The sequence below is a fragment of the Salmo trutta genome, chromosome 37 (genome assembly GCF_901001165.1).
Source record: "Salmo trutta chromosome 37, fSalTru1.1, whole genome shotgun sequence".
Lineage (NCBI taxonomy): Eukaryota > Metazoa > Chordata > Actinopteri > Salmoniformes > Salmonidae > Salmo > Salmo trutta.
Window position 1 is genome coordinate 24,541,990 of NC_042993.1, and position 13,745 is coordinate 24,555,734.

Below are 13,745 nucleotides of genomic sequence, written 5' to 3' on the forward strand. Positions count from 1 at the left end.
TCACTTTTCTCCCGGGTAACCCGATATTTCCCGGAATTGTGTTATTCAAAGCATATAAATAGGCCTGTGTCTGGATTTGATTCGAGCATTGATCAAAAATTCAAGCCTGATGCAACCTGAGCCTGATTAAATACATTTTATGAGCCCTAGCCCAAAAAAGCCCAAATTATTGTTCTGTTATCCAATACATAAGCTATATGCATTATGCACGACAGAAGCACATAAAAGCCCGTAGATATAGGCCTAGCTATGCTCTCTTGTGTAAATAAATTCAACAATCTCCAGTAGGCTAATCTTTTTGAGTGTGAACTGTACTGTATTATATAGACAGGAAATGCGCACCTCGTTCAAAGCATGATAAAGCAGGGAGAGAACATGTGATTCTGTTGCAGCACATGCTGCCTACAAAGTATAGACTAGCTAAATAGATTTTAATTCCTCAGAATATTTCCCCTAATACAAACATTTTTAAAAACCTGTTTTTGATTAGAATATATATATATTTTTTAAATATGTTTTAGAATAAGGCTGTAACGTAACAAAATGTTGAAAAAGTCAAGGGGTCTGAATATACAGTGCATTCGGAAAGTGTTCAGACCCCTTGACTTTTTCCACATTTTGTTACAGCCTTATTCTAAAATGGATTAACTAGTCGTCGTCGTGTTGAATATTACATCAACAGGGAAACCAATCCCCACTGGAAATTCATTAGGATTATTAACATGGATTAAGCAAACACGTAGCATCCATGGAATCAAAGAAAACCCTTAGTGCATGCCTCCTAATGAATAATAAATGACCACTTCCGGCTGCAAATTAATCAGGAGGCAAAGAACAACAACACTCCTACTGTACCAGCAGAAATCCCAAACTACAAGAGTCATACATGCGCATGTAAAGGGTTTTTAACATTCGTTTTCACATTTGAACAGGATTTCTTGTTGCATAAACCCACAACATATTATCTTTGATAGAACACGGCCAACACGTGTTTGAATCCTTGCTTGGTTTTCAGTCTGGGGAAATATATTTTCAATGGAATATAAGGTATGCCTGAAGAACCAAGATGGCTAACCCTTCAACAAACCCGACCATAAACGCTTTGCCAAATGGTTCATACCTCTCACACCCCGTCAGGGTGAAAACAGCTTCATTGAGAAAGACAGGCAGCCAGCTCCAATCCCTGTCCCCGTCCCAGTGCTCCAGTCCTGCTGTATTCTGCTTCATTGATTAGAGCTCCATAAAGGGAATGAGAGCAACGTCATCACAGTAATCTCATAGCACTTTTATTTCATCAGCGACACCATGTGCATCAGCAAGACTAGTGTCTCCCAAACAGCACATAGAGAGGCAGGGTTCCTCCATTAAATATCAGGACAGAGGTACTGTATCAATAATGCCGTATAGGAAATGGCCCCTCGCTGGGTCGTTCAAATAAACTCACCGCTCACAACCACATAGCCTACCCATACACTCACATTCATAAATACATATACGAGCCAACACACCTGCTAAGAAAAGCAAACATCATTAAAATGCTATACTTCACCCTAACATACAGTACTACATGGCAACCCCCAGTATCATACATGGCAACCTCAGTCTTCCTGTAGGAGCGTATTCACCGTGGGATGACTATGAGTCATAAAGCAAAGGATGATGACAGCAGTGCCAAAGTCAAACAGGGCTGCCAGCCTACGAGGCCCCACAGCCAGGGCTCAAGTGTCTGACTCACAGCAGGGAGAAGGGAGATTATGAAAAAGACTACGCCATGAATTGTCAACAGTCAAAATACACAAACACACATGCAAACAAACTCAAATCGTGCGAATTACAAAGTATGCATGTTCAAGTACTCCTCTGGGACATTTTTTATTTCCCTCTGATCAGAGACAGTATTATCTTTGTCTTTATAATACAGTATGTTCCCATTTGGGCCTTAGTACATGTACTGTACAGTTCTTGGGAGAAAATTACTTCTTTCCATAAGCATTGTTAAGCAGCATTTGTACAACACATACTGTAAAAATCTCGGCAAATAAATCTCTAGAACTACTTGGCCTATATTTCAGATATGTCCTTTGTGGCCACATGCTTAAAATGTACAGTTGTACTCTATATGAGTACATATTGAACTACTAGAACACTACACCGTAATAAACACACAATTGAAGTGGGTGAAATGGTTAAGTTTAGCTCTAGGAGTCTATTTCACATGTTCAATAACCAAAATAAATTCGTTTTGAGTCTAACTGATCCACGCTACACAACAATTCCTCCTCAAATGGGTGAAATACCATATTGCTCAGCTGCAATTTTTTTTAATTTTGATCTCTTGTCTGCAATGTTGTGGGAATTGATTAAATGCTGTGAAATATTCCCTATACATCTCCGCTGGATCAAGCTGTCACAGACTTTGTGGTGAAATAAACCACTACACCACCACATTCGCCAGGGAACATTTCACACTCAAGTCTACACATCAAGGTTAATAGAAACCACAGATCCCTCCAATGGATCCAGATTATTCATATCAACACCATGCCGCCAGGGAGAGAGAGATGGAAAGACACCTCTCATCCTCCATGCTAGCCGACCAACATTAAACCTGGGATGGAATACTATTTGAAATCTTTTACCTTTTGCTTTAGCCTGCCAGGTGTGCCTTTTAAATTCCTTCAAATACTATTTGAACCCAGGTCTGACATTAGCTTACCGGTTGGTACAATGAGCGGAAATCTGATTAGGGCTGGAGACAATTACAATGCCACTACGTCACTTTCCCTTGGATGTAAGGAAAGCCGCGTTGTTGATCCTATTCTGATAAAGTATGGCGTAATCCACCCTAAACAGTCCTCATTGGCTTAAATGAACGTGCCACGAGGGCCCAGGTGGCCTAATGGCTTAATGAGATGAACTCTGGGGTCAGGTCAAGGCAGTCCTTCTTCTTTACAAGTCCTCTGGCACACTAGCAGAGATCCTGGCATGCCAAAAGGTAAAGAAATGAAGTATGCACACAAGCAACCACACATATAAAGTATACCTGAGCACTGAACATACGAACAGACACACACGTGTGTGCACACAGATACTGTATACATTTGTTTGCACACACTCTAAGACGCAAACACACTATGCATTATGCACATTCACAGCCACTCACACTCTCTCTGTCTCACATCTCCCTCACACGCAAACACAACCTCACACACACATACACACCCCTCCTGCAGAGAATTGTTTCAGACTGTGCGATGTGTGTGAGTGAGATGCTGCACCTTGGAGTGCACTAGAGTCCCAGTCGTGTCCTCCCAGTGAGGCAAGGAAGGACTTCAGGAGATTAAGAGCTTACCTCATCTGCCTCGACCACTCTCAGCTGTCCTCATCTACTGACCATGGGCCAAAACCAATTAGTCTAATGAGAGGCTAGCGTCACAACACACACACAGTATGCTGGGCAGATTTTTTTCATAAAGGCTGCTGCTGCTACTTCAAAATAGCTCCACATTAATTAATGGATTGTTCGACTACACTTTCAACTCTTTGATGTGACTTCCATCAATGCCCTCAATAAAGGCTGGGGTCAAACAATCAATTACATAATATACTACTCGACTAATCAATGGCAGTCGAGTCACATCCATTTTTTAACTAATCAAAATGAATCTATTAATTAATCAAAGTTACAAATATGTATTTTGTCAATGAATGTGTCTCCTTGACCTGCTGCCACTCCCCCAATATATTTATTCTCTCTCTCTCTCTCTCTCTCTCTCTCTCTCTCTCTCTCTCTCTCTCTCTCTCTCTCTCTCTCTCTCTCTCTCTCTCTCTCTCTCTCTCTCTGTGTGTGTGAGCGGAGACAGGTGTGTTGGAGTCAGAACAGATCCCCACCAGCTGCAACTTGTTCCATAATCAAGACCTCTACAAATACTCAGCCCTGCCACTCTGACTGGTCCCTCACTCCAGTCCCACGTCTCGTCATCCTGCTACTCGGTCCTTGATTCCCCACTCTACTACTCCCTTGGATTCCCCTCCGGACCTGCTTACCCTGTCCCAACCCCTCTCGCTCCAGCCTCAGCCTCCACACGTGGTTTCAGCAACCCGCCCGAGCTTCCCCTGACCTGCACTCCATCTCCCCCCTCTATTTCAATAAATACCTTGGTTACTTCATCCCAGTCTCCTCGTCTGAGTCTGCTCTTCGGTTCCCCTGTTCCACTCTGCATAACAGAATGATAATTCATTGGAATTAGTTGCACTGTAACTACCAGGTCATAAATTACAGTTGTTTGACATATCTGATCTTGCAAACTGTGAAAAATATGAGCACATGAAAGCAAATGGTTCTATTGAGAAAAAAAAGCACTTTCCATACTTATTTCCATAGAGAGCTCAGATGGAGTCAAAGTAAATATGGGTCAGTAGCATTAAAAAACGAGCCAAAAGAAGCCAGGAAAGAACGAGGTCAGATGCAGTTCTTTTTAGTGGCCTCCCAGCCAATCCACCCAAAATAGAAGAAATGACCCAGATGTCATATCACAGTCTATACTTCATGTCAGCATGTAGAGCACTTGCATGACTGACCATTTAGCAGAGGTTCAATAATGTACGGAACATATCAAATCACAACCATGGACGGAATCATCAATGTAGGTTTCTCAAAGTTTGCAGGTTGAGTAACTGAAGTTTAACCATTAACACCATGCAAATGGTGAAATAAGTGAAGAGGTTACATGCTTTTACGGTAAGGGTATTTAGTTATTTTGAGTAGTACAGTAACAGCAGGAGCATGAATGTGTTATTTTTGGTGATAATGCTTTCTAGGAGTATAATTGTGACACCCCTGGATGTTGTGGCTGTTTTTTCTTTTGAAGGAGCAGCCTAGAGGACAGGCCTACAGCCAGACACTTTTCAATGAGTGCTGCCATAGCAAAGGTGATGAGAGCAACCTGACCCAATGGTAATGTGCTGTGACAAGCAGGCAGGATGGCAGGGTGTGTATGTATGTGTGCGTGTGTGTGTGTGTGTGTGTGTGTGTGTGTGTGTGTGTGTGTGTGTGTGTGTGTGTGTGTGTGTGTGTGTGTGTGTGTGTGTGTGTGTGTGTGTGTGTGTGTGTGTGTGTGTATGCCGGCATGTGCCCGTGTGCATGCCTGTGTGTGATGCTCATTAACTACTCAACACCACTCATTTGTTTTTGCTGTTCAGAAGGAGAGACTTGGGAAGAAATTGGAGCAGGGATACACTATAGCTAGTCCTGATGCACTCCTACAGGGCATGTGTGTGTGTGTGTGTGCATGCATGTACGTGCATGTGTGTGTGGCGTGTGGCGCAGGAAGGCACAGCCAAGGTTCTGCCCCCACAGTCATCACATTGGGCCCCTGGGGGACTCCTTAGTGAGTCCAAACAGAGAGAGGTTCAGTGGGTCAGGTTTACCAGGCATTACCATGACCTACAATCACACAGTCTGCTCTATTTCCATCTCCTGCCACTTCCTTATACTCTATTGGTCTCAAAACACACAGCAATTTTATAAATTAAAATGTTGTCATGGAGATTAGAGCGACTTCAATCACATTCCATTTCCTCCCAGCCTACTAGTCAAAACATGGTGTCTACCTTGCACAGTCGTACATAACACTAAAATAATGACTGAAATACCGATTGTGACCTCAAAACCCTCATGATGGCAGGTAGCCTAGTGGTTATAGTGTTGGACTAGTAACCAAAAGGTTGCAAGATCAAATCTCTGAGGTGAAAAACTGTTGTTCTGCCCCTGAACAAGGCTGTTAACCTAGGCTGTCATTGAAAATAAGAATTTGTTCTTAATTAACTGACTTGCCTGGTAAAATAAAAAATTATGCTCAACAACCTACTGGCTAGTCCATCCATATCTGTCTGAAGTCTTTCCCAATGCACCATTCAGTTCCTCTCCTATAGTCTCAATCCCAACAGGAGGCTAATGCTGCAGCTGTGGTGAAACACAGATAGTGTGGCATGATTAATGTGCAGCCCTCCAGATTGATGGGCTAAGTAATTGACCTTGGGGACCAACATTACAGGTGATCTACTGCAACAAACAACATCTCAGCAAATATTAGGTAGTATAATATGTATGTCAAAGGTCACCATAACATGTCAACAAATACAGTTAAGTACAACAAAAACATATGAGGGTAAAAGCATTTTGGAGAAGGTTAATGTGTTAACTTAAAGAGCCATTCTGAGCATCACGCATCAGCCAAACCCCAATAGTCCAAGGGGAAAGTCTGCATTGGTCTCTACCAAGCCCCCTGAGCAATCGCAGATCTAAAGAGTCATATTCTAGGAAAGAGCAAAGCCAACCAAATCAGGTCAGCACTACAAGGAGTGGCCCATTTCATTCATTCAAAGGAGGGCAAGAAAAAGGAGGGCAATAAACGAACCATTTAACCACACACTAAGAGCCTCATGCAAACCACTGTCTAATCCCACATACACCCACACACTGTCATAAGATCGATCATAAGAGCTTTTCTCAATTTGGTCCGAATGTGATTGGATGATCCTCTGTGGAAACAGATGTACTGTACATAACCAAGATCAATCTAGGGTTAGCTATGTCTGACAACAACCTCAACACACCCGGTATGCTGAACAGTTTATACTTTTGGACACATTTCAGTACAGAGTTAAGATGTTTCAATACTGTACAGTAGATCCCCTCAAGTTTACCTGCCTCCTTGTAGTTGACTCCTTGATCCCACTTTACATTGATCATCTATAGTGGTGTAGTAGTTATTTGAACCACAGTATGGAACTGTGCAGCAATATCACTTTTGTGTGAAAAGCCAGTGAATATTCTTTGAGATTGTTGAGAGATGAGGTTGAAAAAAGGCAAAAATACCCCTAGGACTCATCTGAAAACTGTATGATTGCATGTTGAGTAATCACAGTTTATCATAATTATTAGGAGGATTCAACCAAAACGACTAATGTTCATGTTTCCTGAATTTCCAAGGGCTCTGTATCTTGGAGGCCTTTGACTTTGCCTTCAATTACCAATTCATGTAAACTTTTTCTAACCAATCGCAGAGGGAATGGCAATGTTAATATTTCATTGCAGTTCGATATTGATAACTTACTGAGCAATTAAAAACAAGCACATGGTAATTCAAGTGAGGATATTGCTTTAGGGAAAATGTAGGAGTTATGCCTCGTCCCTAACGTAGCATCGCTACTCCCATTTTAAGCTTGACTATTCATTTTTAACCTCAGTGCTTAGTTTATAGAATTCTAACGGCTTATGGCTGGGATTGATAATGCCCAGACCTCTTGAGGCCAATTACAGAAATGTAAAGAGAGAAAGCTTGCTTTGTTATTTACATGATTAAATTCTACATTCTTATTATGTGGTTAATCATTTCAATTAACATTGGTCGCCTAATGCCCCGTTACGGATTTATGATTGGCAGTTGAAATTGACAGGCGCAAATGAACTTAGCGGAAAATGGACTTAAGGGGCTTCAGAAATCACCATTGCAGTACGGATTTCATCCACACCCTCTGCACAGATGCTGATAGTTTTCTGACACTGGGAGAGGGCGGATGTGTCCACAAGGCTCTCCCTAAGGTCTTATCAGAGACACACAGGCAGCCTCAGACTGTAGTCTGTCTGGAACGGCGGTGCCAGAAGACTCTTAACTCTCCACCTAAGACTGGAACTGAAGGGTTTTCCATACCCCTTACGGTAATCCAGAGTAAGTTATGTACAAATATGATTGTGTTTGTAGTGGGAGATGAGTGCTTAGGATGCTGTAGTCGTACGCTAACAGGAAACTCAGACTGAGTAAGACGAAGCCACCTCTCTAATAAGAGGTGGAGGAAAGTAGGGCTTGCTCCCCTTACAAAAAAGATAGCAGTCAGAGTGAAGTATAACTGCTGTACATTGCAGTATAATTGCAGTTAGGTTGCAGTATAACTGCAGTATGCTGCAAATACTGCGTCCAAAATAACACCGTTTTTTTATACAGTAATTTTGCAGTGTAATTGCAGTTAGAGTGCAGTATAACTGCATTTCAACTGCAGTACCACAGTTGACTGCTGTTACTGCACTTTTACTGCAGTTTCAAAACTGGTCTCTGGGCTTGTTAAATCTGTACATGTAAATGTGTTTGAGTACCTCAAGACTCCTTCTGCATTGGTCTGCATTTTAGGAATATTTTGTTCATTATACTCATCAGCATCGACTGATTTCAGGAATATTTTGTACATTATACTCATTAGCATCGACTGATTTCGTCATGCTCGGAGCTGCCTCTCTAATTTACAATGACGAAACTAGTGGCAATACCAAGTAGGCCACGACTAAAACACTGTCTGGGCAAAACATTTTGAAATGTTTCTACTTGACAGTTGTCCTAATACAATATTTTTCCCACATTATTTAGAGTAGCTCCTGTGAATAAGTACAGAGATTGAAATGAAGCTATTGTTACGATTATCTGCTGAGGCACCATCCAGTCATCAGCAATACTTACAGTATACTGCCCTCATGTGGTTATCAAATACAATAATCCTCCTCCTGCCAGGCAATTCTATAAATGTAAATAGTGTGTATTACCTCATGTCTTCTTATCTGAAGGAGTAATGTGTTCTCTATATATCTCTCATCATCCTCTAGTCTAGACAATACAAATAAATGCACACTGTCTACCAAATGATTTGAGTCTCAGTTCATTTCCATCATTTCTTTTCAAGAGAGACTGCACCTAAAAAGCAATTTATCGTTCTGATAACGGCCTACGAGGCATCGATATCAGTCAGAAACATTTATTCAAGTGTCAAAATTGACTATAAAGTTTAAATAGGATCATTTTTGTCATAAAGTCAGTCTCGTCCAAAAGTGAGATTTGCGAGATGATAGGAAATAATTGTATGTCACAGAATGAAGGGTATTTCATCCTGCCTACATGCCCACAGCTGGCCGCACCCAAGTAAACATACATTTACTGCAATTCTACACAATTTTCCATGGGGTGGAGATAATTGTTTTCAATTTGAAAGCTAATCTCTTGCAATTCTACACATTTTGCCATTTTAATGATGTCTGAGTGAAAGTGACTAACAAAATCAATGGGGGCCTGCTGGAGGTCAGAGCCCCTGGGCCTGGTCGATATTTGGCCATGAGTACTACAAGTTTAGATAACTGGCTAGCCTAATTTACCAATATTTTTCCCCCGCTAATATGGCTAATTGAATGATTGTTAGTGACTGACATAACAAGATAAAAATTGCTGATGCACAACCAAATTTCGAACTTGCACCTTGTATATTCTACTATTCTAACTCTCAACAGTAAAATGTTTTATTTATTTAACCAGGCAAGTCAGTTAAGAACAAATTCTTATTTAGAATGACAACCTACACCGGCCAAACCCGGACAATGCTGGGCCAATTGTGCACCGCCCTATAGGACTCGGAATCAAGGTTGGTTGTGATACAGCCTGGATTCAAACCAGGGTGTCTGTAGTGTCGCCTCTAGCACTGAGATGCAGTGCCTTAGACCGATGCGCCACTCAGACCCTGACTGAGTTCCAAAAAAATAAATACAAAATGTTGCAGTTTTAAAGCAAGTTTTCTGCATTTCTACAGATTTTGCCATGGGGCGGAGAGAACATTTTGTAATTTTATAACAAATATCATGCAATTCTACTCATTTTGCCATGGGGTGGAGATGCATTTTTTCAGTTTTAAAGTAAATTTTCCATATAATGTTACACATTTTGCACGACTAATGCCATGTTAATGACATCTGAGTGAAAGCGACTGATAATATCAATGGGGGCCCCCTGGAGGTCAGGGCTTGAGTAAAAGTAAAGATACCTTAATAGAAAATTACTAAAGTACCCAGTAAAATACTACTTGAGTAGAAGTCTAAAAGTATTTGGTTTTAAATATACCTAAGTAACAAAAATAAATGTAATTACTAAAATATACTTAAGTATCAAATTTCAAATTATTTATATTAAGCAAACCACTGCAGCATTCTATTGTTTTTAAAATGTACGGATAGCCGGGGGCACTCCAACACTCAGACATCATTTACAAATGAAGCATGTATGATTAGTGAGTATGCCAGATCAGAGGCAGTAGGGATGACCAGGGATGTTCTCTTGATAAGTGAGTGAATTGGACCATTTTCTTGTCCTGTTAAGCATTCAAAATGTAACCAGTACTTTTGTGTGTCAAAATGTATGGAGTAAAAACTACATTATTTTCTTTGGGAATGTAGTGAAGTATTTGTCAAAAATATAAATAGTGAAGTAAAGTATAGATATCCCAAAAGTAGTACTTTAAAGTATTTTTACTTAAGTACTTTACACCACTGTCTCTACTAACCAAGTGTGGTTACTTTTGGAGGGGGACTGTGTCGCACGGCCTGCTGCTGGCTTTTCACTCTGTCCCATCTGTAGTGCCTAATGCAATACACTGTATATGGGAAACATAGTGGCTTGTAGAGAGAGAACTGTTCTAGCTTTCTCAGCTAACGTGAAGAGGGAAACACTCAGTAGGGTCTCTACTAACCAAATATGTGTAGTTTTGTAGGGGGGCTGTGTCGTACATATCCAGCAGCACAGCTTTAAATCACTATCCATGCTCTTGAAATCAATACACACTCAACAACAACAAAAATGAAACACAAAAGCGAAACTTTTTTATCAAAACTAAATCTAATTTATTTATGAGTTCAATTTAATCAATATCTACCAGGCTATTAGGACACAGTATAATCACACTTTCGGAACACTAATGGACAAAATGATTTACAAGTTGTAGGCCGATATAGGCTTCTTCTCTATGAAGGTCTGCAGTACACAGTAAAGGCCTATTACCTAGTTTAAAAACATTATAACAGAGACAAGATTATTTACATGATTATTGGTCAAGGTCAGCAAAAGCACTTTTTGTAGAGATGAAAATGTATTACAAGAGACTACAAGGTTACAAGGCTAACAGTACACAGTATAATCAAGCATTCAGAACAACACTGGAGAACATCATTTACAAGTGATAGTATAGTGGAATAATGAGAGAAGGTGAAACTCACAACTAGCGACTGGCTGGTGTGGGAGCACAGCGTGAGCACAGTGTGATGACTCAATCCCGATTTATGGCATTGTTTGCATGACAGACCATCTGTGGGCTATCACAGGGGTGAAACATACCTTATCTGTGGCAATCTCGATGAAGACACATTCACACAGAAGTCCTAGGGTCACTGATGCCAGGAGGGGTTGTGAGAGAAAATGTTGTTGTCTGAAGGGATAGCATTGAATTGTACACAGCATCTCCTCTCCCTCTATCTTGGTTCGTGCAGGTGACTGTGACCTCCTCCTCAGACCAATTGGCAGCACGCCAAGAACATTGTTCTGGGAACCAAAATGATATCTCTGTTTCAAGGTCTCAGCTTGGAGAGGAGATGCCTCATGAGGTATTGGTTGGTCTCATGCAGGAACCAAACGTCAATGATGAATTAATAATGAATCATGTAAATCATGCAAATACTGTGTAACTTGTCTGTGTAAGCAGTATATAAGAGAACTAACGGGACTGCTCCGGCAGAGCTCCCGACACACGTGTACTATGGCGCATTAACCTCTCCAGCTTGTTGATAATAAATAATTATTCATTTAAGGTTGACTTTGAGCTCCTGGTGGTAATTTCCATGACAAGTTGAAGACTGATGAAATCGAGGAAATGAATGTTACTGTGTGAGTTAAATTGTCATGTTTGGATTGTTTCAAGAGTTCATAAAGAGCTATGCGTTTTGATATGTTTCATTGTACTGTAAGTGCTATGGATTTATAGTTATAGTTATATTCGTCGGAAGCCGGATAGTTCAAAGAGGAGAGACACAGGGGTGCACCAGTATAATTTAGATAAGAGTTGTGATGATTAGATCCAAGAATGTTTTCATGCCTTTGTTTAATTGTTTTGGGCCATGCAAAGTGATGTTAATTAGAGGATAGGAGATACTCGGAGTTGGCACTCTTGGAAGAATAAAAGCCGGGTTTAAACTTAGATCATGGAGTAAACCGATCTCCTGATGCACGTTAGTATGTCATAAAGGGGAATTTTCTATGCTGTTAAGACTTAGGATATTTTGTATTATTTTTATTGTTAGATTTCTGGTATGTTGAATAAATAACTCGAGCTGGAGCACAACAAGAGACAATTATTTTATGTAGCGGTGATGACTAATGGCGAATAAACTTTAAACTATAAAAATAAAGAAAGTCACACACTCTATATTTAAACTCCCAGTCATTTATTGGGTAAATCACCAACGTTTCGGCATCATTGTGCCTTCTTCAGGGTGATGTCATGAATGCTTGAACCAGGTTATGTAGACAAACAGTGCAATTAGTGCAACCAATGACAATTAGTGCAACCAATGACCATTTCGAATCCCACCGTACCTTCTCCGCTGTGCAATCTGGTTTCAGAGCTGGTCATGGGTGCACCTCAGCCACGCTCAAGGTCCTAAATGATATCATAACCGCCATCAATAAGAGACATTACTGTGCAGCCGTATTCATCGACCTGGCCAAGGCTTTCGACTCTGTCAATCACCGCATTCTTATTGGTAGACTCAACAGCCTTGGTTTCTCAAATGATTGCCTCGTCTGGTTTACCAACTACTTCTCTGATAGAGTTCAGTGTGTCAAATTGGAGGGCCTGTTGTCCAGACCTCTGCCAGTCTCTATGGGGGTGCCACAGGGTTCAATTCTCGGGCCAACTCTTGTCTGTATACATCAATGATGTCGCTCTTGCTGCTGGTGATTCTCTGATCCACCTCTACGCAGACGACACCATTCTGTATACCTCTGGCCCTTCGTTGGACACTGTGTTAACTAACCTCCAGATGAGCTTCAATGCCATACAACTCTCCTTCCGTGGCCTACAACTGCAAGTAAAACTAAATGCATGCTCTTCAACCGATCACTGCCTGTACCTGCCCACCCGTCCAGCATTACTACTCTGGACGGCTCTGACTTAGAATATGTGGATAACTACAAATACCTAGGTGTCTGGTTAGACTGTAAACTCTCCTTCCAGACTCACATTAAGCATCTCCAATCCAAAATTAAATCTAGAATCGGCTTCCTATTTCGCAACAAAGCATCCTTCACTCATGCTGCCAAACATACCCTCGTAAAACTGACCATCCTAACGATCCTCGACTTCGGCGATGTCATTTATAAAATAGCCTCCAACACTCTACTCAACAAATTGGATGCAGTCTATCACAGTGCCATCCGTATTGTCACCAAAGCCCCACATACTACACACCACTGCGACCTGTATGCTCTCGTTGGCTGGCCCTCTCTTCACTCTCGTCGCCAAACCCACTGGCTCCAGGTCATCTACAAGTCTCTGCTAGGTAAAGCCCCACCTTATCTCAGCTCACTGGTCACCATAGCATCACCCACTCGTAGCACGCGCTCCAGCAGGTATATCTCACTGGTCACCCCCAAAGCCAATTCGTCCTTTGACCGCCTTTCCTTCCAGTTCTCTGCTGCCAAATGACTGGAACGAACTGCAAAAATCACTGAAGCTGGAGACTCATATCTCCCTCACTAGCTTTAAGCACCAGCTGTCAGAGCAGCTCACAGATCACTGCACCTCTACATAGCCAATCTGTTAACAGCCCATCCAACTACCTCGTCCCCATACTGTATTTATTTATTTATCTTGCTCCTTTGCAC